Source organism: Solanum pennellii, chromosome 1 (assembly GCF_001406875.1).
Source record: "Solanum pennellii chromosome 1, SPENNV200".
Lineage (NCBI taxonomy): Eukaryota > Viridiplantae > Streptophyta > Magnoliopsida > Solanales > Solanaceae > Solanum > Solanum pennellii.
In genome coordinates this window covers 34,288,634-34,310,937 of record NC_028637.1, presented here as the reverse complement: position 1 = coordinate 34,310,937, position 22,304 = coordinate 34,288,634, and the positions used below count along the sequence as shown (strand labels likewise).

The window sequence follows — 22,304 nt, the reverse complement described above, 5'->3', positions numbered from 1 at the left end:
ACAAAATTATGACACATTGTAGATATAGTTTGACATGTCCGTTGATTAGGATTAGAAAGTTAGTTATCATAGTAAAAAGAAGACGAGATTAGTATTTTTGAATGGACTAATATATTCAAACCTGTTTGTAGTACATTTAAGTAGTACTAAGAAGATGTAAAAGAGTGTACATATGTCACTCAACAATCGACAAGACATAATTTATTAATGTTATGCTTGAAAAAAAACTTTTATTCTCTATTTGTCAATGAAGATACAAACGAATACTTACAGAAGTGATTCATGCGGATCCAAGTATCTTAACTTAATTAGAATATAGAAAGTGAAATGATACATAGCTATATAATCCTTCTAATAATCTATCCTAGTTATAGTTAAAGTACATTTATCCTTTACAGGACCCATCCAGTTAAGAAAGATGTACGAACAATGTCAACTTACTTCTCAGCATCTTGTTGCATGCTTGTGGTAGAGCTTTAGTGAGGACATACACTATCTGATCATGAGAGCTCATATACTTAACTATAAGAGCCTTGTCTCAGACCTTCTCATTAAAACAATTAAAATCTATTTCCAGGTTCTTTATTCCTGAGTGGAATATTTTATTTGAAGTCAGCTAGGTGGAACTAAGGTTGTAACACCAAAGGATAGGTGCGGGCAAAGCAAGAAGGAAAGCAATCTCGTCAAGGCCCATTTCAAGACATGGGAGTTTAGCACAGGCACGTGCTTTATTGTTTGATCCAGCACTCGAGCAAGACACATCCTGTTTCATTTTATATGACCAAACGATCAAATGAGAACGATGATACATTGAAAAATCAGTAGTGGATTTGCGATCATTAAGGGAACCACCCTGTTCAGCATCACTATAACTATGTAAAACTAGTAAGGATTTTCTGGTAAAGAGAAGACCATGTGAGGGAGTGACTTTGATATACCGATGTATTTGTATCACTTCCATCCCAGTGAGAATTCAATGGAAAATGCATGAACTGTGATACTTTGTTAACTGAGTAGGTGATGTCAGGCCTTGTAAATGTTAAATACTGCAGGGAACCGACAATGCTTTGAAAAAAGGTCTAATAATTAAAGGGTGGACCATTAGAGTAGGATATTCTACTTGAAGATGAAGCTGGAGTACCCACTGAGCTGCAAGACTCTATTTGACCACGTTTAAGTATCTCAGAGAAGTTCTACTGCTAGCACAAATTCAAGCTGCGGGGTGTCCAGGTTTCCTCAATACTTAAAAAGAATGAATTTTTTTCCAGATTTTTGCTGCAAATTGTGATTACACTTTAGCTATTAGAACTATTTCCCATCACCTAGATATGATTAAAATAAATTAAGAAATCCATAATGCAAATAAAACAATAAACTATCTGCCTTTGAGCATTTGATACCTAAGAAGATTACAACATAATTACAACATTTATTCCACATACAAGGGGCTTGTTTAAGGCCATAGAGTGATTGTTTGATTAAGCACACATGATCTTGTCGTGCAGGATCAAAAAATCCCAAAGGTCGGGACACATAGACAACTTCATCCAAATGTCTGTCAAAAAAGGCATTGGAAATGTCTAACTGTGTAATATGCCAACACCAAGAAATGGCTAGTTACAATACTAGTTGAATAGTGGAATGCATAACTACTTGTATGAATGTATCAATATAGTCAATAACCAGTATTTGATGATAACCTTGGCTACAAGTTTCAACATTTACCGATCTACTAATCCATTTGGCTACATCATATAACATTATAGAACATAGAGGCGAAATCAACTGCCAAGTTCAATTTTGTTGTTACGTGTCTCAGTATCTTTTTTGAATAGGTCAGAGACTTCATCTGATTATTAGGAGATTAATTTTCTTTTAGTCATTATCCTACTAGTTATAGTTGTTCCTATTTTATTGGTATGTTAGTAGTCTTTTAGCAGTCCATGTTTTGTGTTAGTGTTACTGCCTGTCTAATTATTTACTCTGCTTGAAGTTCAATAAAAATCATTCTTCAAATTTCTATTCATCTTGCTGTTTCACTTTATTAGTATCATTAGTATCAGAGCACTAATTCTTAAGGGACTTGTGTGAGACTTGCGAGGTTCTTTTTTGAGTGTTTATAAAAAATGGAGAATGCAAACATTTTTTTTCTGCTATGGCTCCATCAGTTTAAAATGGAGAAAACTATCAAGCCTAGGAAGTGAAATTGAAAGTTTATTTGCAGGCTCATGATTTGTGGGAAGCTATCGAGGAATACTACAAAATGCATCCTCTACCAGGGAACCCAACTATGGTTTAAATTAGAACACACAAGGAAAAAAAATAGGAAAATCTTGAGCTAAATCATCTGTCTTTTCTACAGCTTCTGCCAACATATTCAGTAGAATAATGACATGTAACTCAGCTAAAGCAATTTGGTATTTCCTTAAGATAGAGTACGAGGGAAATGAAAGAATTAGTGGAATGAATTAGTGAAGTTGGGTAGAGATTTTGAAATGGAGTGTATGAACAAATTAGAAACCGTTAAGGATTATTCAGTTAGGTTGCTTCGGATTGCCAATAAGGTAAGGATACTTGAAAATGAACTTCCTCATAATATAATAGTACAAAAGATACTTGTAACTTTACCTAAGAGATATGACACAACTATTCCTTCATTGGAAAATTAAAAAGATATGTTGAAGCATAGCTTGAAAGAGTTATTGAGTTCCCTACTAGCACAAGAACAACAAAGAATGATAAGGCATAAGGGATACATTGAGGGATCCTTGCAAGAGAAGTTGCAGTTCAGTTCAAGTGCCAAGGGAAACAAAGGAAAAGGAAAGAAAGGAAATCATGGAAAATATGAAGCGACAACAAGTACATATGGTGTTTCAGCAACTAATGTAACACCCTGTATTCTAGAAAGACCAGAAGTTCATATTCCTGAAGTTGCAGGTGCTACCAACGGTGCCACCTATGAACCGTAGGTTGACCAACATACCATAGGTGCAGTACGTGGTTTGCCACCTGCATCTTCCTTCCTAGAACCCCATAATTTTTTAGACAATTTTTAACCCAGACTAGGACCTCCAGAACATAGGTGGAACCACGGTTCATGGTCAAGGTCAATGGTTAAGACTCTCCAGATCCTATACTTTGAAGATAGTCGACAACTGATTAAGATGGACTGTTGGTGCGACCAGGATCCCTGGACTAGTTCTATCGGTTGTCCTCGACAGCTTGTAAGTAAGGCTTGTTTTTGTATTTTCCCTATGCGTTGGACACCTAAACCACGTCGTTTTGGTTAGTTTTAGCCTAGTAACTTAATTAAAACATACCTAAGTCAACTCATTCTTTAAATTCATCCTAGTTTAAAGAAAAGAAGGAGAAAGAGTCGTCTAACCCTCTCCAAGAACGCATAAAGGTTTCCTCAAGTTCCAGCCCCAAAATCAAAAGATTTATTTGTGAAATTTGTCACCAGGTATGTGGGATATAAGAAGTGTATTTCTTTCACTCATTAGGTCCCTAGAATTAAGTAGGATTCTTGATTCTCTACAGAATGTTTAGACTTAGGGTTTCTAGATTTTTAGATTATTTTTGTGATTTTGCTTTTAGACTAAATTAAATAACATTATCACGTTTTTGAGTGATTGTTTCTTAGTTCTTTGCATGAAACTCAGAACGCTATATGTGTAGAGTCGTTTAGTTCTGGATTACACATGCCCTTGTTAAGAATGTTTCATTATTATTGTTGCATTTTGTATTAGCATTCTTGTATGTTAAGTTATTCAGTATTACAGAAATTCAATTATAATGTGTTACTTAGATAATTACTTGCGAGTAGACTTAATACCGAGTGGACAAAATGTTAGTATCCCTCATAGTCCCAAAACTACGTGCCCCTTTAAGATAAGACCTATATGTTTGGTAACAGACTTAGTGAGCACGTCATTCACGCCTTTATATCCCTGATAAGGTACAATGGGTCCTCTCAATACAGAGACACATTTACCTCCACAGCTAGCTCTCATGGTTTTATATCGGTTAACAATAGCTTTTACAGTAAGATTATAGTACATTGACCAGGTTATCAATTACAATTTAATATTGTCAATCTCAACATGTCATGTACTTGGTCATTGCATTATGTTTAGTTCATATTTACTATCTTCAGTGTATTTTAGTATTTCCATGATATTTAGATTATATCATTGCTCTTATTACTTTATTCAATTAAGTATATGTTGTTCAGTTTTATCTATCTTGCATGGTCACTATCCTTTCAATCATTAACACATACTTTGCACTACGTCTTCTCGTGATGTAGGTTCTGGTCCTCAACATTCATATCATATATAGATTGGTTCCCGATCTTATGTTCAGTAGAATCAGTGTTGAGTCCTCAAATTTTGAGGATTATTGACATGTTATCGTTCTACTTTTAGACTTTGGTTTTTTTTTTGCTAGAAGATAGTTGGGGGCATGTCCCATGTTCTTTAGTTAGATAGAGACTTTTATTAAAATATACTTAGATTTAGTTTGATATTTCAGTTGTCATTAAACACAGTTTTATTCATTTAAACTTAGAATGGGCAATCCCCATCATTTTCCTATATTTCATGTGTCTTCGCAAAGAAATATCCCATTTTATTTATCTTAGTAAGCTTATGATATTTTAGCTTGGGTTCAATCATGATTCTAGGTCACATGTTTATGTACAGGGGGTAGTCTCGGGGTGGGAAAAACATCATATTAGAGAACTAGGTAAACGAGTCATAAGATGTCCTAAATGCCACACTATGTAGAGTCCATGCCTTAGTGTGAAGAATGCCACATCTATGAGGAGGAGGCTACAAACTCTTTTAGGAACAAAACTTCACTTTTTTTTTATTATTATCATGCATTCGTATGATATTATTTCTAACTCGACATTATGTGTGTTCAGATCATTCCTCATCGTAGAGCTTACCCAAGGATTGGTAATGCTGGTAATGCGAACACAACTCCTCCAATAATAAATCATGAGGTTTCAAATGCAGAGTTTCAGAACGTCATTCACCTTTTATCCTAATGTAGCCAACTAGAACAATCAGCATGTTGTAGTTAATGCAAGTGCTAGTGGTGGACCAGTTGCAGTTAGGGTCCGCAATTTTTTTAGGATCAACCCACTTGTGTTTCTAGGGTCGCATGTTCGTGGAGATCCCCATAATTTTATTGATGAGGTGAAGAAGATCTTTGGAGTGATGCAAGTGATAGAAAATGATATGGTAGAGTTGTAGCTCTTCCAGAGCTCTCATTTTGTTTACACAGTGGAAAGACAGTAGGGGTTAAAAATGTTGCTCATGTGACTTGGGAGTGTTTTTCCGAAGCTTTTCTGGATATATATTCTTCTCAAAAAAGTTTAGGGAGGCTAAGGATCAGGAATTCATGAATTTGCAACAAGGTTCTACGTCGGTCCAAGAGTATGGACTCAAGTTCACCCAAATCTCCAAGTATGATGCACATATGGTTGCCAATTTCAGAGGGCGTTGATAAATAATTATCTATTTGGGTTATTTGACTTTCTGAGAATATAGCACAGAAATGCTATGTCGTTTGAAGATATTAACATCTCTAGGATCATGACTCATGCTTAATAGGTTGAGGGAAATAAGCTAAGAGAATAATCTAAGAATACCAAAAATGCTAAGATAAGCAACTATGAGTACTCTCGGAATAAATAGGGTGGTGGAAATCGCTCACAGATTCAGCAAAAATCTTCATCCCCAACACATTCATCAACTAGTGTTCCAACCTTTAGGTATCGACAAGATCATAAAGGTAGGGCTTCAGTCTCCAAGTTTAACGGGAGGGTTTCAGTTAATAGGACCAACCCAACTTGTCCAAAGTGTGGGAAAAACCATTTGGGCGAGTGTCTTGTAGGAAAAGATAGATGTTTTGGGTGTGTCCAGACTGATCACAGGTTGAGGGATTGCCATTCTTATAAATAAGGATAGGGAGGTAACAATGATATTGCTCAATCTACAACTTCAACAACACCAGCAGGTCGCTCGGCCCAACAAGATACTTCAACTAGTATAGTCTCCCAGAATGTCAGCTCCATAGATCTTGTAAAGTTAGAATTGGTGGTCTCTCATATAATTATAGGAATGGATTTGGTTACATTATTGTTATACCTCAGTTGATTGTAGTACTAGGATTGAATGTTTTCAGTTTCCTGATGGACCAATCATAGAAATGAAGGGTACTGGCATAGTTCCTAGGGGTCGATTTATTTTGTACCTTATGTCAAAATACGATTTCTAAGGGTTGTCTCTATCATCTAGTTTTGGTTAAGGATTCAAAATCCAAAACCCTAACTCTCGAGTAAAATCTTGCAGTCAATGAGTTCTGATAACAATTTCCAGAAATCATCCCAAAGTTCCTTCTAAAAGGGCATCAAATTCAAAATTGATCTCCTTCATGATATAAACCCTATTTCTATTCTTTCTTTCATAATGGTTCCAACTGATCTTAAGGAATTGTAAGAGTATCTGAAAGAACTCCTAGATAAGCGCTTCATTACACATAGTATTTCTCAATGTGGTGCACCAATGTTTTTTATTAAAGAGAAAGATGGTTCTCCTAGAATATGCATTGACTATCGACAGTTGAAAAACTTTACAAGCAAGAAGAAGTACCCTATCCCTAGGATTGATGGCTTATTAGACAAACTTGATGGTGCTAGTAATTTTCGAAGATAGACCTTAGATGCAATTATCATAAACTAAGAGTCAGAGGTGGTGACATTTCAAAAATAGATTATAGGCCTCGGTATGCTTTTTTTGAATTTTTTATTATGTCATTTAAACTAACCAATGCTCTGCAACTTTCATGGATTTGATGAGCAGAGTGTTCAAGCACTATTTAGACTTTTTTTTTCTTTTTCTGTGTTGATGATATCCTCATTTACTCTAGGAATGAGGAAGAACATGTGACTTATTTGAGGTTTTCCTAAAAAACACTCATAGATTGTCAGTTATTCTCTATGTTTGACAAATGTGAATTTTGGTTGCAATCAGTTTTTTTCCTTGTTAATATAGGATTTAATAAAGGGATACGGGTAGATTCTTAGAAAATAGAGGCAGTGAAGCAATGACCCAATGTCCCAGACTTACCTCTCCTAAAAATATAAGAAGTTTCATGTGTTTGGATGGTTATTACAAAAGGTTCATGGAAGTATTTTCATCTATAGATTCTCCACTGACTAAGTTGACTCAGAAAAAGGATATGTTCCAGTTGTAAGATAATTGTGCAATGATATTCTCAATATTAAAAAATAGGTTGACTAGATCTCCTGTTTTGACTCTGCTAGCGGGTTCAAACGGTTATGTAATCTATTTAGATGCATCCAGATTTGGCCTAGCTTGTGTGTTAATGATGCAAGGTAAGGTTGTATCATATGCTTATATATAACTTAAGGTGCCTGAGAAGAACTATCCGACTCATGACCTCAAGCTTGCAATCGAAGTATTTTCCTTTATTATTTGGACATTATTTGTCTAGTTTTCACGTACACTTTTTCACAAACCATAATAGTCTTCGGTATGCATTCACCAAGAAAAAACTAAATCTTCACTGGAGAAGATGGCTTGAGTTCCTCAAACACTATGATATGAATGTGCTTTACCATCATGGCAAGGATGATGTAGTACCATATGATCATAGAAGATTATATATGGGTAGTGTAGCCCATATTGAGGAGAAGGGAAAGAACTAGCAAAACATGATCACATGCTTGCTCTCTTAGGAGTTTAGCCGATCATGTGATAGTTCAGAACGGGTCGAAATACTTATTGGTAGTAGAGGTTAAGGAAAAACAAGAAAGTGATCCTTTCTTGCTTCAACTGAAGGGTGTAGTGCATCACTAGATATTTGAGATTTTCTCCCAGGGGGAGATAGTGTGTTTCCCTATCAAGGTCATTTATTGTTCCTTCGGTGAGTGAGTTAATACAACAGATTCTTGCAAGATCCCATCACTCTAGGTATTATATTCATCGGTGTTTCCAGTTCTGGTGTTGGCTAGGGGCGTAACAATTACCCTTCATCCACCTAATGAGTGTGATATGTAAAACATAAAGGTAGTTTGAGTTGAAAGGTGGATGTCATGGGTATTTTAGGGCCGATAGGGAAATGCAAGGTAATTTTATACCAATTTGCAAATACTTTAGGGGCATTTTAGGCCCTTCACCGTATCATATATACTCTTACTCAAATTATAAAACAAACTCTTTCTTTTTTAAAGATAATTTCTCAAACTATTCACTTAAAAGAAGTAAGTGCTCTGAAATATCTATTATTCACTTAGAAAACAAGGTTTTTCTTTGCTCAAAGTGAACACACTTTCTCTGGGTTGAGATAAATACTAAAAAGGGCCTCTTTAAGAGGTAATTATTTTGTACTCAAATCTTTTTCAAAACTCTTTTACTGTTCTTAAAATGATACTCTTTCTTCATGTCAAAATTAAACATTAGAGAGAAACTTAGTTCCATTGTACTCTTTCTCAAAGTCTTATTTACTTCTTCAAAAATCAGTTTTATGTTTTATTTAAAAGATTCTCAATGAGAATTTAATTACTACTCAAGAATACAGTTCATGATCATGAACAATGAACTTAATAATCGCAACAGACATTGTATGACAATTAAGATATTAGAAATAGAAATTCAATAATCTATAACACGACTTAAAACTCAATATCAATCATCTCAACAATACTCAAACATAAGGATAGAATCCTATATTACTACTTACTCATATGAAAGTAGATGTAGGGCGTGAAGATGAACTAGTGAAACACTATCATAGCCTTACATACCTAAAAGAACAATGTTTTTGACAAAATTAAAGAAGCTCAAAGAATATTTGAAACCTTAGCTTTTCTCTGCTTGAAAAGTTGCTTCAATGAATTGAAGTGTTAATAAACATAAGAGAACTAACTAACACTTTCTAACCCCTTATCTATGTGTAAACCATCATGATTTAGGTTTAGAATACTGGTTAAACAACGTAGTTTATGTATACAATTCATAGGAAAAGACTACTAGCTTTTAAAAAACTATTGAAGTGCCTTTCCAGGAAGTCTTCAAAAAATATTTATTGATCCACACACCGTGAAATACTTCATGGGTCGTATAGTTGTCAATTAACTTTCGCTTGTTTTGCAGGACTTACTAAAATAGGCAAAAAAATTTACTTTGAACTCAAAAGTTGGAAAACTTTGTTGTATTGGAAAGAGGACTAAAAGACCTTTAATTTTATAGGTCATAGGCCACATAATTCATTATGTTAGACATATATGGACATTCGGTTTTCACCTACATACAAAAGTTGATAGGTGACCTGTATGACCCCAAGATGGACCATACAAGCCACCATAGATAGTGTAGAATATCATCAAGGTGATTCACCACTTGGAAACCCTGGATGGTTTAATGGGTCATGGGTTCCTAAATGAACCATTAAGTATTCTGTGAATGGTACATCGTCAACTTTGGGTTTTTGGACTTGAATGTTAGCCCTTATTAGCATTTCTCAAAGTTTGAGGTGTTAGACACAAAAAATAATATCTTTGTAGTAGAGATGCAAGATTTTATAGGTTTATTAGGTTCTTAGCTTAGAAAAGTTTTGAGTGACACAAAATATATAGCACATTTTTGGACTTTTATCTTAAGGTCCGGTTCAAAGGCTAGTGACTAGCGGATATTTCATCCAACATGGACTATGTATTTTCATTCAGTTGGGAGGTCCCTCTACTGGAGTTGGTTCTAATTGTTTGATTATTTTGTAGATATGTTTGACCTACCTTGCCTACCCTTGAAAGCGTATATTAACTTTCCCATGGTGCTTCAATTAGTTTAGGCATGTTTTTGTTCCACCATATTAGATGGCTACTACTGAGCTCAAGGATCCAACTGTTTAAGTCAATGATCTCTTAGGTAACGGATTTCTTAGGACTTGTGTATTGCTTTAGGGCGCTCCAATTTTTTTGTGATGAAGAAAGGCAGTTTGATACACATATGTATCAATTATAGATGGCTGAATAATTTGACGGTAAAATAATACTACCCCGTGCCTAGGATTGAATATTCGTTCAACACGTTTTTGGGGACCACAATGTTCTTGAAGATTGATCCGAGGTCTTTTACCATCAGTTGAGGATTAGGGAAGCATAAATCCATAAGACCACATTTAGGAATAGCTGTGGACGCTTTGAATTTCTAGTAATATATTTTTGGTTGACTAATGTCATTGTTTCCTTCTTGGACATAATGACGCAAGTGTTTGGGCCGTATGTTGATTTTTTTTAATCTTTTTCATAGATTTTATGCTAGTACAATCGCATAGCAATAGTTGTCATGAGCAACATTTTAAGGATTATGATCTGGATTTTGAGATACTAGAGACTTAATGCCAAGTTCTCAAAGTGTTATTTTGGTAAAGAGTGTAGCAATCTTAGGACATGTGGTGTCCAAGGAAGGCATTGTTGTAGATCTGGAGAAGATTGGGTCAATTAAGGAGTGGCCTTGACCATTTTGGTATCTTAGTTTAAGTGCTTTATAGGATAGGTAGGCTACTACAAAAGATTAATGGAGGTCTTCTCCACTACTGCAACACCTCTATCATTGTTTTAAAACCTTGATGTGCCTTTGAGTTTTCTAAGTAGTGTGAGTTGAGATTTTTGTATCTAGGGGAGTTGCTGACTATTGCTCTTATAGTAACACCTGTTGAGATGAGGATATCATGGACTAATGTGATTCATATAAAGTTTGTTTGGGTTTTGTATTGATGTACTGAGGCCGAGTTATTGCTAATATGTAGAAGGAGGTTAGGTTACATGAGTGAAACTACCCAACCATGATTTGGAGTTCATGGTGGTAGTTATTGTGCTTAAGAACTAGAGGTTGTACATGCATGTAGTTTGTTGTGAGATTTACCATGATAACAAGATTATTTAGTACACCATCAGTCAGAGGGAACTTTATTCACGGAAGCATCGCTCGATTGATCTTCTAACGAATTATGACCTCTCTATTTTCTACCATCTAGGGAACGAAAATGTAATACTGGGCTCTTTGAGTCGGATCAAAGTGAGTATGGGTCATCTATCCTTCTTATATAATGTGGATACATTGAGTCTTTAGTTATTAAATGGTAAAATTTGACGTTTCAAATTCTTGTGTGTCTTAGCGTGGGTGTGAGTTTAGTCCTCTGTGCTTGATAACATATGTATCCAACATATGAGGATGAGGTTTTGGTGGCACTTTGAGATTGTTTAATATCTAGTGACGCCAGTATGTTATCGTAGATTCAGATAGCGTTTTGATGTTTGTAAGCTATATTTTTTCTAGAGAGTTATGGCTTTGATTTAAATGATACTTCATTAGACCCACGTTCTAGATATTATATCCACTCGGGCATAACAAATACGTTGTAATTTTAGCCAAATTACTGTTTGAGTGGTATGAGGAGAGATATTCCTTATATTCATTTAGCTGTCTTAGTTGCCAGCAGGTTAGGCTGAGAACTTGAGACCTGGTAGTGAGTTGAAGCTATAACCCATTCCATAGTGGAAGTGGGATCATATCATCACGGAATTTGTGGCAGGACTTCTCTGGGCTTCTAAAAGTGTTGACAATATTTGGGTCATCATTGATTAATTAACTCAATTAGCACAGTTCCTCTATGTTAAGTCTTCATTTAGCGCCAAGTGGTTATCCTATATTTATATGCATGTGGTTTTCCATCTTCATTGTGAAGAGGTATCCATAATTTTAGTTTGGGTTCTCTATTTACTTCTAGCTTGTAGAAGACTTTTTAGAATGATTTAGGCAATCGGGGCCCTCTTTCTAGCATCCATGATAAATGTAACATTCCGAAAATTCAAGACCTAATCGAGAGCCTTACAGGTTCATTTAATGTTTGTTATACTGTTTTAATTCCAAAAATAGTGTGTATGAGTCAATTGGGGAGTTAAGAGCCAATACATCAAGGAACGTCCATAACGTCTAGAAATTAACTAAATTGAACTAGTTGACATCTCTATATTTGGTGAAGTTTTGGAAGGGTCAAATGACGTCTAAAACTTTTAAAAAGTCTTTACATAGGTAAAAATGCAGTATAGAGGGTCTTAAAATTTGATAACGGCTTCCCAAGGACCACCCGAAGGGTCATTCAGGCGAACCCCTACATGGGTAGGCAGACTGCCAAAGAAGCCTGTGCGATATCAAGAATCAAGGGGATGCTGCGCGATGTGCAGCCCACACGAGGTCCACTGCCTCATTCAACTTTTCAAAAAATAAAATTGGGAATCAGCCTCGCGATGCGGAGCCACTTCCTTATTTGTAAAAATCGTATTTTAAGAATTTTGAATTCAACAAAAGACCCATTTAATTGAGGAGTCTTTTGTGTAATTTAGGGGGTTATTATGTATAGCCTAAGGGTCCGTTTTAAGTAAATTTTGACTCACCTAAACCAAATTCCCAAAACAAAACTCAAGACCTCTCATCTCTCTCTACTTTCTCTCTCCCAAAATCCTCCATTGAAGGAAGAACAATGCTTGAAGAAGAAGACCAATTTCTCTAGGATTTCAATTCAATTTTGTGGATTAATCTTCATTAAGGTATAGATTCTTCACTTTTGTCTTTCCCAAATAGATGCTTTCATTGTTGATTTCTAAATTACATAATTCTATGGGGTTTTCAAATTCTAATGAGTTTTGCTCTAAACTTCAAATTGATGATAAATTGTGATTTCCTATGACTAATTAATTGTATATTGTTGGTTAATTGATGTTAATTTGTTGATTCATATATATCATATCCATTTACACAAATTCCGCAAACCTTGGATCTTGGTTATGTATTGATGGGAATTGAAGAATGTATTGATTGTTAGATTGGTTTTATCTATTATAATGCATTTATGGTTAATTAGGGTAATGTGTTGATAAGATTGGATCTATTTCTTGAAGAATTCATGTTGACCCTTCTCCCCTAAACATAGGTTATGAATTGAAGCTAATCGGGATAGTGATGATACAATTGACCTAGTTCTTGTGTTAATTACTATTGCTTTATGTTACTAAACCTATTATTGGATTTCATTTTGTTGGTTGATGGTAAGAGCATGATGATTACTTTTGAATGATATTTGGTAAGTCTCCATTATCCTAACCTTTACTTCAATTAAGATTGCTTGTGATTGAGGATGTAGTTAAATTGAAGTATGTCTTGTGAATGGCCTAAGTAAGTGTTGGTATGATGTTGAATTGAAATGTCTTGACTATGTGATTGTGAGATTATGCTTAAGATGAAATGATATAAGTTTGGTTATGAAGTACCTATGTGCCTTATTATGACATGATAATGATGAAATTCTAAGCTCACATATGAGGGTTGTAATGAAAGGATGTTCTCGTTCAATTCCTATTTCGCTAATGACAATGACTATACAAGGCGATATTATCCTATGACCTAAACTAATCTATGATAATCAATAAAGGCTTAAAGACATTGCAAAAGGAATGTTAGCTTAGCACCAAGTGAACTTGTAGATGAGGGGTGGCGCCTTCCCAAGGAGGGAAGGTAGGGTTCACCATAGTCCTCACGGGGTGGATAGCCTCGTTGTCCAAATCGTACATAGAGTTATATTTCTATAACATCCCCCAAGATCCATAAACTATGTTTCCACCATAGGAATACTTGCTAGTCGATCGACCTAGATGCTATGTTCATGTTTGGTAATACTTTGGATGGTAGACCACCTTCCATCATTGTAAGGTTTCACAACACCGGATTCCACACTTAGATCTTGTGGTGTATGTCGGTTAAGGAAAGTGTTCCCGAAGGTAAAATGAAGTAATGAACAAAATACTAACTAGGGTAACAAGAGTTTGAGTTAGGCTAGGTAGAGATATGGGACTCTACCTATGCCTTGCACTAGTTTGCTTTGAGGGAATCCTTAGGAGATTGTTCTTATGTTTTTATGATCTTATAAATTGAATGATATACATATATTGACTTTATATATTGATGATTCTATATGATGTTAGTTTCATTTATGAACATGCTATAGGTTTAAATTGCTAAACATGATTATGATTACTCTTGACGTTATATTATGTGATGTAGACATTGCTTATGATCCCTTTTATGGTTTACTTGGTTGAGTAAGGTTATGAGACTTCCCTTGGTCATTGCACTTGTATACTTGAGGTGGGGTTGTGAGTAAGAGTCTTTCTTATTTGATTTCGTTAAGAACTCTATCCATGTTGACTTGACTATTACTTGATGATGTTGCTCTTATGTTGTACATGGGTTTGACATATGGATTATGAAATTTTTGGTCTATATGGATACATGATTGTTCAAAAGGCTTTTCAAAGTAAATTAGCATGGTTTGAACAAATTTTCTTTAGTATGTTATCAATTATAATGTGTTCTTATACAAATACTTAGTACAAGTGTGTACTAACCCATCTTTTATGTTTACTACAAATGTTGGATCCGGCCGTTGAGCTTATAGAACGCCTTTGAAGACTACTTCAAAATTCCCCAAGTGTTTGGTAGGTCCTCATCTTTTGAGGACAATACCACTATCTTGCTATTGAATATTGTTTAGTCTTAAAGACAATTTAGTTCATTCTCTTTCTTCGTTGACTTTGTATATGCCTATATGAGGCCTCTATTGTAATGAAGTATGGGTTACACCCAATGTTACACTCATTTTAGATAGTTTAATTTGAGAAGTATCTTAGACATTCTTATGAATATATATTGCTATATTATGTATGTGAAATAAAAGTAGAAGTCTATTATCACTTCCTATACATAGAGTTTAGGTATAGTTGCTAATTATATACTATGTGTAAGCAAGAGGTCTAAGAAAACCTCAATGTAGAAGTAGTTAAAAAGTTTTAAATTTTCCGCTAATTTAACCTATGAAATGTTATGATGAATGATATGATGTTAGTCTTAGTCCTCTTCCAGGATGACGACACCGGTTACATCTAGGGGGTGCTCCCCGGATATGACAATAAACAGTTGGAAGACCCAATCTATTGTCCTTTTGAGGTCAGAAAAGATATTTTCTTGGTCATTTCTTTTTGGAATCGAGTGATCAAATTTGTACACATTTGTAATCGTCAAGTATTCACTGTGGTTTGACTGATGGGTGTTGGTGGACCGTCGTTTGAGGTGAATTCATGTTTGAAGTTGCTGCACCTCCCTTTATTTATGAAACGTTGTAAGATTGTTGTATGTTGTTTCTGATATTGTGTTCAGTTTTAGGACACAAGTTCGAGGTGTGGCATATGACCTCTTGGTGGAGGACATTCTAGAAATTCTAATGCGGATCCAAAATTTCTTTTAGACTCTTAAAATTGTTTTTTCTCCATTTTAACAGTTTTAATGTCTTAATAACATTAATTACGTTTTAATCCTAGTTTTGAGAGTGTGGTAGTGTTTGTAGGCCTTTCAGAATGGAAAAGCTCAGACATTGTGATTGGGGACTCATGTGGTCGGCATATAGGTAGGCTACAAATTCCTTTCCATTTTAGATTAAACATGAATGTACAATTTATTAAAATGTATGAATTAGGGGTGGATACGTAGTTAAATCCTCTTCTTTTTTAGAGACAATATTTTAGGATAGATCGACATTAATTTGAGTGTAGTACCATTCTAGTTGGGGTTTGTTTGTGTGTTGCGAAATTCTATATGATCTACATGGATTATCATGTGTGTTTTGAAGCATGTTTAGCCTTAGACTAAGATACGAAAATGATAGCTTAGACTCTTCCCCCTTGCGGTTTATCATATTTTTGACGTCGTTTAAGACAAACTTGGTCCTTGTAGACTGGAATAGAATATTGGATTTTCGTACTATGATCCCTAGTTTAGGAGTTTGTGCAAGTTCTTGGACCTTCTAGGAGACTTTTGTTGATTGGTTTGGATGGACGACATTTCATGATGACGGAGTATTACTATTTGATTCCTCTTCGTAGTCGATAGGATCTTTAATCACTCTTGCTAGATAGGATGGGAGTTGGATGGACACTATGATTATTTCTTGTTTGAGGACAGTGTGCTATAGTTTTATCCATTCTTCCTTGAACAAGATTAATGTACTATGGTTCGTGACAGTTAATTCCAGAACAAGACTATAGTTTTACCATGTGAAAGTGTTACTTCTATAGGATACTATCACTTAAGGATTAGTGCTCGACTTACTCATATTTTGACTTAGGATTGGGTGTTTTATTTTTATAGTCTTAGCTATTATGTGTACTTCTTGGGCTTTTGGGGGTCGTACAGTTTGTAAAAAAAAACATGTGCATGAGTGTTGAAGTTTTAGATATGTAATCAATGACAGAACATCCAATGCAAGTGTCTACGATTGTACAATAGTATAGTAACCCAACCAAGAGTTGGGGTCATTTCCACAATCAGTGATTTTTAGAATTAATAGAAAAATAAAATTTATATATAATTATTCATAGCTAAAAAGATTAACGAATACAAACATATTAAATCTAAAGAGGTGACACAAGCATTAATTATCAATGGGCATTTGTCACATGTAAGAATAAACAAGGACAATATAAAGGATTACTTATCAAGGAGACGATATTCTCAGGGTGTGATAAGAATACATGATAGACTAAACTATTGGGTACATTCTTTTGACTAGGCTAGACTATAGAGGGGGTAAGATTTCTCTCGAACAAGTTACCTTAAATCAAATGGGTTCCTCTTGGACACGCACTTGTCGTATGAAGAGGAGCCTCTTCCTTAGCTCACTCACTCTCTAGACATGAGTGTGTGGGAGAAGGACCGGGTTTCACTCTCTCGATCTCAAACTTATGTCAACCCATTCCTACAGCTCATCAACCTAGAAGTCTTCGTTTACGACCTCTCTCTCTGACAAGCCAAAAACACTGTGGTGAAATTGTATTTTAAACTACAACCATATTAATTTCATACACAGCTACTAAGGGAAATAACATTTAAAAAACAAATAAACCATTAACAAGCAAGACACTAAAGATAATTTTACTCATACTAAAAAAATCACACCCCAAGTATTAGGGTTTTGGATAGACATGTAAAAGATATAGAAATTTATACCAAAATGAATGTACATTCAAATGTGCATGAAGATTTAAGTCATATTATAAGCCAAAGTAAAAAATCCAAGAGACCTAAGAAAAAATTCTTAGAGATGAAACCCTTTGAATCTTCAAGTTCTTCAAAACCCTCTTCAAACATAGAACTCACAATAAAATCAGAAAATTCTATGATAACTCAATTATTTGTAACTATGCTAAAAGTTACAACAGGTGTTTATAGCTTTAAAAAACTTGTGTTGCATAAGATCAATCGACGTAGTTAGTCCTAATTGCCTATCAATTTGGCGATCCACCCTTTGGTAGATTCATTTCCATCTGGTGTATCCTATAACATCTTGTTTTTTGTATCATCAGGTGATACAATACTGCTTTGCTGAACTACTCGACAACTCACCGACTGCTCTCTTTTTCTACCGGTTTGATCTTTTTCTATAAGGCTCAGCGGTAAGGACCCTCAAAATAAATTAAGGCCTCTAGAGCCTCACATGTGCCTAAAAAGGTTAATAATACTCTAATTAAGTGTTTTAAAGTATTTATGATTAATTTGAAGATATTTAGAGGTCAAACATACAAAAACGTCCAAGACGTTCGAAAGTTAGTGTTTAGATGTGTTAGTGTGTTCTAGTGTGCCTTTGCATGTTTTACATGTTGTTTGATGCGAGAATTGATAGGGAAGAACCATACCATGTTAATGATAGTACTTTAGGTTGAAACATCCTTTCATTACTCCCCAAGTACCACCCAAAGGGTCCTTGAGGAGGACCCAAAGGCTGTCCAAGGGCTACCTTGGCACTGTTCAAACGACGACCCACAAGTCGACACCTCGTGGATGAATCGACGCCCCTAGATTGGGGAGTTTCTCAATACTTAGACGTTGTAGCTCAGCGCCCATAATAAAAGTCTTTGTCCCAAACGATGGTTGTGAAGAACGGCACAGTCGATCCAACAACGCTCCGTCAACTACACCGTCGATGGGAGGCCTACAATTTTGTCATGCACGCTTGTCACTTAAGGGGTGAATGATAGATTCACCCCACATTCCAAAAAGAGTATGGATGGTTATTATGGTATATTTTAGGTATATTAAGTTTGTTAATAACATAAACACCCCATCCGCAAGTCATTCTTCAAATTTTACTCTTCCCTCTCTAAAAAAAACTATCTTTGAAACCGCCATTGGAGATTAAGCTCAAGAAAAACTTAGAGGTTTTATTTCCATGGTTTCTTAATCATGTTTTAATGGTCTTCCTATGTAATGAGATATGGTAATCCTTCGTCCTTAGTTATCCTTTCATCTAAGGAGTTCTTCCCAATGTTTTAAAAAAAGAATTATGATCAAATTGTCCTTCTTTTCAATCTAGCCATGGGTTCATTGTCAAATTGATTTCAAAAGATTACTTATGATGAATTAATGATTACCTACTGTTTTTATGATTATTTTCAATCCAATTTCATGAATTACCCATGATGCTCCATATTACTAAATTTATCCTATATTGTGGGCATTGTGATCTTGATGTTAGGTTGGTTGAATTATGTTTTGATTATGTTAATATAACTATAGATAGTGTTTTGTATACAAACTGATGGTGAATTATTGGTAATTGATCAATGATGATCAAGGTTTGGGTAATTGGTAAGATTGACCTATATTCCTCTACTTTCTATTAAATTGGTGGTGGAATTGGTTTTGAATGGCATTGTGTAGTATAGTCGACTTATGATGGCGGTGTTTAGTTTCTTCTTATTCTCTATATTTTGTGATCATGTTCTTGAAGAAAATTGATGTCTTGTGAATGTGTGGTTATAGTTATCACACAATGTGAAGTTATACGCCTAGCCTTATAATCTAGTATCTTGTTCTAGGCAATGATGATGTCTCCTACATTTGAATGATCATGATAGGTTCGGAGGGTCTATACGTGTGACATTGATGAAGTGCTATTGATGAATGACCCCCTACTTATGTACCCCTATATAAATTTGTTGTCTTAAGCATGATTAGGAGTCCTAGATGTAAATGATGAAGATGTCTTGTCTTTTATGCTATAATGTGGTGTGTGGTCTATGCATGAATGTGTATTGTAATTTTAAGAGAGTGGATGCGTCAATACTATGTCGATAGCCATTATGTTATCATGTTGACCAATGTACACAACCCACACTTCATGCATGTCTATGAGTAAGATAGATTCATAGTGTCTAATGAAAGGATATTTCTCATATGCACTATTCTTTACTACTATGTATGCCAAGTATATGTTAATGAAAGTATGGAAAATGCATCTTAAAAAGGATGAATTGATAAGTGAACTACTATAGGTATGAGTATGGAACTTTGCCTATACATTGCACATGTATACCTTGATAGAATAGCTAATAGGGTGATAAGTCCATGTACATGAGTATGAATGCACGATTAAGCTATAAACATGAAAGTATATTCTATGATGTCAAGTATATGATATGATAAAGAATGAATATGTGTAGTGTCTAATTGTTGTATGTGAAAGGTTTCCTCATATATAAACATGTACACACACATTAATGAATGCACAATGAAGTATGGATGATTACCTAGTAAGTAGAGCCTTTTGAAAGGTTTCCTCAATTGAACTCTAAACTAGACTATAATATGATTTGACTGATAAACTTGGAGGCAAAGACCCAGCGTGCAGAAGAAAATCAAGAAAGCAAAATGCAGGTTATTACTAGAAAGTTCATAGTCATCACAAAAAGAGTCAACTTAGATCATCTTATTTTTAAAAGATAAATCATCTAGAACAATGAAAAGCAATAACATGAATATATTAGTATTGTAATAGATAAATTCAAGTGAGCTAGATAACAAAGTTTACCTAAGAGGGTACATACACTTCATCAAAAAGCTACTTCATTCAGCAAGTTCATCTTCTTCAGCTGTACGCTTCTAAGGAATGGGCTTAGCAGCTTGTTTCCCTGAAGGAACATGGACTGGAGCAGCAAGAACTGTAGTTGCTGGTTGAAGCAACAGCTCTTCTAATTCTTTAAGTTCTGTTTCGAATTCAACCTGCAAGAACATGATGCCAAAACTAGTAGAAATATATAGGAATTTTACGTGATGAAATATTGCTTAATATAGACAACATACAAGCTCCTAAAATCAGGTTTAGTCTAAGAATATTCAAATAGATTACAATAAATGAAGAAAAACACTACTCCTATATAAAAAATTTATTAGTGTAAAAAAAGGTTTGCACTACCATATATAACATATATAAACAAGCAGTGTCCAAATTCTGTAATTCTCGAGTAGGGTGCAAAAGCCTCAAAACCAGAGCAAAAAAATAGTGGTAATCTTGTTGGTGAGCCTAAGCAAAATTCAGATACTATAGAAAGTAATACCTAAAGTCATGAGTACACTATTAGGAGACCGGCTACTCGTTTTTTATCTCAAAAAAGAGCTCCAACTAAGTTGAAATCGCAAAATAGAAAGGGACCACTAGCATGTAAACAACACAACTTAGAGAAAAATGTCTTCCTTCCTAATGATTTGTTGTCTAGGACGTTATGTTATACTATAACTGGTAGTCCTTTGATAATACATGGAATGAGAGGCTAGAGGAAGAGTCACCATATGGAAGCACCTAAGGTTGGCGAGCAGAACAATAAAATGAAAGGTGAAGAACACAAGCAATAATTGTAATAGAGTACCAACTCATGAGAAACTTATATATGCTGGTGATGACTCTACTTTATTTTGGGAGAAAAATTACGAGATGGTACAAGCAGATGTTGGTAATCAAGAATCCCATGTTGTTCAAATGACTGAGCAGCTTAGAAATCTACAAGAACATATAGATCAGAATATTCTTTTATGAAAGATGAAAGTTTCAATATATTGTTCAATACATTATTAAGTTCAAATGAAAGATAACAAAAACTAATGGACCTTTCAGAATTTGCTTCCAGCATCTTGTAGGAATTCAACGTTCTGACTTAATTCATTCAAGCTGTCTATCATAGACAGAATCATCAACATACCTAAGAAACGCATCCATCTTTGTAATCCTTTATCTTCGCAATGTTACATCCAAGTTTGCCTATTCAAAATCTCCACCAACATTATGGAAACAATGGATAAAGTTTCATGACATTCCACAAGAGCATGATTGTCAACACATGTGTGTAATTTATGTTAAAATATAGGAAGTACGGAAGATATTCATATCAGAATCAGGTAAACAATAAAGATGTTAGTCAATTTAATTTACTCCGTACAAGCACTGTTGACAAAAAATAGAGAGTAACAAAGTTATTAACATAGAACTCAAGCGAGAGTACTGAGATTCTAATTGTACCTTAGGCTTCAATTTCATGAATTCCACGATCATTTTGATTCAAGCTGTACCTTAAGCGAGAGTAGTGAGATTCATTTTCATGTGACTCAATCATTTTGAATGATAACTTCTTGTACAAATAATCATCTAATAAGAAAAGAACATAAGTTTTCTTATGCATTTAGAGTAACAGACAACTAACCTGAAGCTCTCGTGGAAGATATCTGTAAACATCATATATCTGGTTGTTAAAACTACAGTTCAACATCTCGTCAGATTCATTCTAAAAAAATTAGAAGTAGAGTAAGACCCCAAATATTTTAATGGAATAGTAATTAGATGAAAAAAATTCAACAAGCAAGATAAATATGAGGGTAAAAAACCATAAACTTACAAGAATCAATTATTTTATGGACCTAGCTCGTAAAGTTCTCTTTTTAGTCATGTCACAAACTCTTCCAGGAGTTCCAGAGACTACTTGTACTCCATGCTCTAGCTTTCTGATATCTTCACCCTCGCTTTTGCCTCCAATACATGCATGTGCCTGTATGCTAACGTAATCTCCAAAATCAAAAGTCACCTTTATATCAATTCTTCTACCCTATGAAAACACAAAGGAAATCACTTAGAATTCTTGAGACTTCATAAAATAGAAAACTACATACTAATTCTGAAGTTTGTTATTGATAATTTTTTTTTAAACTTCACATGTGGCCAAAAGGAAATAAAGTCTGCACTTAAAAAATTAACAAAAAGAAAACTACTTCTAATCCAAAAGGAAATTACTTATTTTTCTTGCCTCACCAAAAAAAATTAGGAGCAAAAGCTATCAT

At 34.8% G+C, this 22,304-nt stretch overlaps 1 long non-coding RNA gene across 3 annotated transcripts; it reads right to left on the bottom strand.

The window, feature by feature from the left end:
* Positions 1-241: 241 nt before the first annotated feature.
* LOC107019917 lies at positions 242-22,062 on the bottom strand. Of its 3 annotated transcripts, XR_003576045.1 has the most exons (5): positions 21,866-22,062; positions 21,674-21,695; positions 21,084-21,536; positions 20,011-20,201; positions 242-763 (listed from the first exon to the last, which is right to left on the bottom strand). It is a non-coding gene; the product is annotated as an uncharacterized LOC107019917 (long non-coding RNA). The 3 variants fall into 3 exon arrangements; XR_003576044.1 differs by having other exon boundaries at positions 20,011-21,536; positions 21,674-21,754; XR_003576043.1 differs by having other exon boundaries at positions 20,011-21,536.
* Positions 22,063-22,304: the final 242 nt, after the last annotated feature.